This window comes from Aplidium turbinatum, chromosome 10 (genome assembly GCF_918807975.1).
Source record: "Aplidium turbinatum chromosome 10, kaAplTurb1.1, whole genome shotgun sequence".
In the NCBI taxonomy this organism is placed as follows: Eukaryota; Metazoa; Chordata; class Ascidiacea; order Aplousobranchia; family Polyclinidae; genus Aplidium; species Aplidium turbinatum.
The window spans coordinates 390,708-396,707 of NC_137481.1; positions in this window are offsets into that span (position 1 = coordinate 390,708).

Genomic DNA, 6,000 nt, shown 5'->3' on the forward strand with positions numbered 1-6,000 from the left:
TGTTTTTTTTATATTTTGGGGTAAATTGTCCCATTGAATGGGGCCATGGGGCCTTCAAACCATGGGGCCTTCAAACCACGTTTATACAAATATTAAAGTCCTTGCAAAGTCACTAAAAATTAAAGTAAAAAAAATATTTAAGATAATGCTTTGTGTGAAATGTTTTTAGAAATTGCTTGAGAAATAAACTTTTTAGCCTTGAAAAAACTACTATTGGTTCAAAGTCCCATATTTTAACAAAGTTGTTTTTAGCTCTTTCTATTGGTCTTCGACTACTTTCGTATTGCATCGGCTATTTTCAGTTATTGTGTGTCCTAGATAAGCAAAGCGTTTGACTTGTTTGACCAATGCTTTGTAAATAGCCTAGTAGCCTAACCCTGGGGATTTTACATTAGGGTTAGCCTATAAAGTCCCTACCTAACCCTAGTATCTTAACTTGGTGCAATTTTTTTGTAATCATTATTGTTTTCTCTTTTTTTGTGTGAATTGTTTTATTATATTCCTTTGCAGTGTTATTTACTTTTTGTATAATTGTTTGATTGATTGAATCTTTATCCTCGGACTGGAAAAGTTTCTTGCAGAGCTTTATCGTGCAAGTTTCACATACTTGTAGAATGTAGAGCAGAGACTTTGAATTACTGACGCAGTCACCGAGATTGACAGAGCAAAGTTTCCGATTGTTGAAGTCTTGTGGCGGGGAAATAATCCATTCATTAGATGTTGTTGAATGGAGAGCAATCTATTTAAGCTGAAGAGACGTGGAGATCGGACATGCGGGGCATCACGGATATTTAATTTTTTGAAAAAACTACAAGTAGCCTACAAATAACAATCTTTTTCTCTATTTTTTAAAACTACTTGATTGAATATTCCACACAAAAAAGATGAAACTTTCGTACGACACTCGGCGGTCAAGAGGTCGAAATAGCTTTCTCAGCACTTTACTATAAAAACGTGTCTTCTAAAATGTGATGATATTTAAGCGTTTTTTTTTTTTTAAATTTCTGCGTCTTTTTTAGTTTTGAATATTTGTGAACAATAGATATTGTCCTCCAAAAAATGTGCTTTCTACATATTTTAGTTTTTCTTATAACTTTAGACTTTTTTATGTAGCCTAGCTTGTTTAGGGAAAAACGGACAATGCATAATTGGGACAAAACAGTCAATGCATAATTGGGACAAAACAGTCAATGCATAATTGGGGCAAAACAGGCAATGCATAATTGGGGAAAAACAGACTTATAGATATCACTTAGGCCTACAACACAGCCTAAAAGAATTAGTAGTTTGTTTGCTTTGAAAATTGTATTCAAACTGATAGCTAGTTTGTTTTGGAGACCTGGCCCAGTAAAGATGCGTTTGTTAAACACTGTTTGACAAACAGTTAGTTTCATTTTATTTGAATAAGACTACTGAAGGAGTTAGGTTTATGGCGGCGAAAGCTTTCTTTGAAATAAATTTAATGGTTACCAAACCTGACTGTTTTTATTCAGGATATATTCATTCTAACAAGTTCACAAAAATTTGCTTGATTTTGACAAATATAGGCTAATTTACAAAATAAACTTCTAGGCAAAGCGGTCATCATATGTTATGTCCGTTTTGCCCCATGCCCGGGGAAGAATGGACACCCAAAATAAAAATCATTTTTGTAAATAAAGTACAAAATAAAAACACGTTAAGTTTCATATTCTGAGCAGTTGTCGTTAAGTGACATGTTAATTTCAAAATGCAATAGGTCCAGGACATCTGATTTGTTTGCTGAAATAGAGCACTTTGAAGTTAGCATGTCCGTTTAGCTCCGCCTTATCTTAGGACGAACTCCACGTTTTATAAGCTAGCGCTAGGCTATACCAGAGCCACAGTGGCTCTGGCTATACAGTAAATTGTACTGTCAGGATTTTTAGTATTATTCAAGATAGCTTGATAACCCTGATAACAGCGCGGTTTCGAGTTCTATCTAATGACAGTTATAGACTGAGAACAGCAGACTATGCTGAGCGGAACTATAATTCAGTGACACAAAGCGGTCAAATGACTTCCAATGACAGAAAAGGAATGGACTTCGACTTGCTTTTGCAACAGCAAACTAGATCAATACAAAATCAAATGTTATCTATGAAACAAACCCTCATTGAAACAAACAGATATTGGAAGACGCTATCAAACGAACAAAAAAGGAATTTACTAAATTTTAAACAAGCTGAAAAATCGAGGCACATCAAAAGGTTTCAATGGCTTTGGAATAAGCAAAAAAAGAAACGAGAAGAATTTGGACATTTGATACATCAAAATTCCAATTCTAAAAACCAACGAGATAGAAAGAGATACAAGATGAGAAAGATCTTCAAAAGAAAACAAGACAGTCTTAAAAGAGCAGAAACAATGATTTTAAATAAATCAGACATACAATTAGAAGAAACAGACAAACTCTTGCTGATGCATGGCTTAAATTTTGTCCCCACACCAAAATGGTCTCAAAAAACGGAAACTAATGAATGGTTAACTTTGCACCAACACATTAGAAGAGTTGAGTGGTTCAACGTTTTAAAACATGGCGAACAAGAGGAAGAACAAAAAACAACTATACCACCCAAATTAAAAGTAACAAAACACTCCCGACCAGAGCCAGATCTCATTGACGAAAAAATTAAAGTTTACACGGATATGGCTACTTCAAAATTAAGAAATCTAGGAGATATTGTGACACATAACTTTAAACACAAGAACAATTTGGACACAGGATTAAGAAAAAGCTTAAAAAAACTAACCAATCTGACACAAAACAATACCATAGTCATTTGCAGAGCGGACAAAGACGGGAAAATTTTGATAATAAATTACAAAGACTACCAACAAATCTTGGAACGAGAGTTAAACTCTTTTAAAAAAATGGATATTACACAGAAAGGAATTGATGCACAACTGAACTTGATCCTGCAAACATGTGAAAAGGAAATAATATCACTTCACGAACTAAATGTTATTGACGACGATTTACTCTTCCATACCATTGGAAGAAAAAAATCTGCATAAAAAATTACAGGTAGTAAAGCAAAATATTTTTCGACCAAAGACCCAGCATTTGCCTACCCCCTGTTCAAAACACACAAACTCACACAGGACAATTTAAAAACCATCAATGTCACTGAAATTCCTGTACGATTGCTACAGGCATCTGGCCACATCACAACATCCAAAATCACCGCTTTAATTGAACATTTGCTTAAACCCGTCAGCATAACTTTTTGTCAAAGTGAAATAAATGAATTCTGTAGAGATAGTAAACACTACGTAGAAACACTCATGCAATGGCAATCTGACAAAGAGACCCAAATCACAGAAAAGCTTGAAAGCAATCAATTACATTTAGTTGCCGCTGACGTCAAAGCTCTTTATCCTAACGTCAAAAGATCATTAATTAAAGAGGCACTGAAATATGCTTTAGATCAACACACCACATATCCTCGGATTGCAATAGAAACACTCACAGATTTGACGTTGTATTGTCTTGACAATGTTATCACGCAAAACGGTGAGAGTTTCTATAAGCAACCAGAGGGTATAATAACAGGTGACAACCATTCTGTATCAATCGCCAACATTGCCATGCACTACATCATCAAAACAGCTTCCAACACATTGAAACAAGCAGAAATATTCAAACGCTTTATAGATGACATAATGTGGATATCATTTGGCCAAAAGACCACAGAATTGATAAAACGCAGCTTAATTACAGCATTTCAAAATCACGACTTGGAACTTACTTTCAGAGAAATCAACACCTCCCAAACTGATAAAAATGTTGAGTTCCTAGATGTTAACCACCGCACTTGCAAAACTTCGAACTTTAAATTTGTGACCACCAACTACACCAAAGAAACAGCTATTGATCGCTTGTACCTCAATGGTAAATCACATCACCCCACATCTACATTCAAGGCAATCATACATGGAGAAGCATTACGACTCAGGAGATTGAATGAAACACAACACGACTACACTCGTCGTCGTCGTCGTTGCAGCACTTGAACATCTTAAAAACAAGGCTTTGAAATCAAATTTTCCCCAAAAACTTATCAAAGAAAAAATTCAACTTGCTGAAAAATGGACAGAACGGATATCTAAACCCACAGAAAAAAATGCAACTAAAGCCCACAGAGTAATTTGGCATACATCTTTTCCTAATTTACTCAAGACCACCAACGCAGAGAAAAAACTACAGCCCAATCAAATGATGACATATAAAAAGCCAAGCACGCTGGGAAATTTACTCACAAAATACAAAAAAAATGCCCTGAATACAGTAACACCAACCAATGGCTACTCCAAACCATGCGGCAAATGTGCACTGTGTGGTAACCATGGAGCGCATAAGCCTATGGTAAAAGAATGCACCTCTATTAAATGTAAACTCAACAAAACATACAGTCTCAAACAAAAGTTAACTTGCCAAAATTACGGGATATACATTGCAACGTGCACCAGTGCCGGTCTTAGGGTATTTCGGGCCCTGTGCGGAATATGATTTGCGGGCCCCAATGACAATGATCCAACTCAGTAGCGTAGCTGGGGAGGCCTATTTTGAAAGGGGAGGGGGTGGTTTGACGGTCGGCGGCGAAGCCTGACACCCAGCGGCGGGGGGTCTGGGGGGCCTCCCCCAGAAAATTTTGAAATATTACTTTGAATTTGGGGCATTCTGAGAGCATGTTCAAAATTTGGGTATGAATATTATCCTACTGTAAAATGGTGCTGTCCGGTGGCATAGCAAAAGAATAAGATCATGCATTCTTGGCGTTTTTTGGAAATAAAGCTATGTTGAGTCTAGATGCAACCTATTTCGTCCCCTGAAAAATTCGTACCTCGATTTCGTACCCTGAAATCGGAGTTAACAAAATCAAATTTCGTCCCCTGAAAAGATCGAGAGAAATTTGAAATGTTTGCGGCAACTCCGATCAGCAACTTCGGCCATGTTGTTTTTTTTTCTCGATCTTTTCAGGGGACAAAATAGGTTGCACCCATTGAGTCTTTCTTGTTGCTAATTCCTTTGTTGAATTCACTTGTTGAATTTTTCCATTAGAAATGACAAAATTACTGCATTTTCTGAGTAAATTGCGGGCCCCCTAATTTGCGGGCCCTGTGCGATCGCACGGTTTGCACACCCCAAAGACCGGCACTGCGTGCACCATATGTCACGAACACTATGTAGGACAAACCATGACAAAATTTTCCACAAGTTGGGCCACACATAGATCTATTTGGAACAGTTTTAATTACTTTGATAAATCCGGTGACAAAGCAGCATTATTGAAACATTATGCGAAACTCCACAATATTGAACTCAAAAAGAAACCAGCTCTGGCAGACTGCTTTGTCGTTACTTTCGCCGAACAACCCAGCAAACATTATTTAGACATCGCTGAAGATAAATGGTTACATACAATCAAAGCCACCATAAACATACAGAAACTGATTCGACCAACCACTTAAATCCCATGTCATCAGCAACCTCCGACCCCTGTGGTGTAGATTCTTCAACTATGCCCATTTAAACGTATTCTTTTTTGACGCTTTGTCTATGTAAGCTTATGGCAATAGACTGAAATTAAATTGCGTTTTTCTTTGTATTCGTCTTGTTGAACTGTTGTAATTTACTAGATGGATGCCCATTTACACTTATTCTTTATTGACGCTTTATCGATATAAACTTACGGCAATGGACTGAAACTAAATTGCGTTTTTTCTTTGTATTCGTCTTGTTAAACTGTTGTAATTTACTAGACGGATGATCAGGTTAATGTATTTCTTGAATTTTGTACCAGAATATTGATTGATTGATTGATTGATTGAATCTTTATCCTCGGACTGGGAAAGCTTCTTGCAGAGCTTAATCCTGGCAGTTTCGCATACTTGTAGAGGCTTTGAATCACTGACGGAGGCCCGGTCACCGAGATTGACAGAGTGAAGTTTCCGATTGTTGAAGTGTTGTTGCCGGGG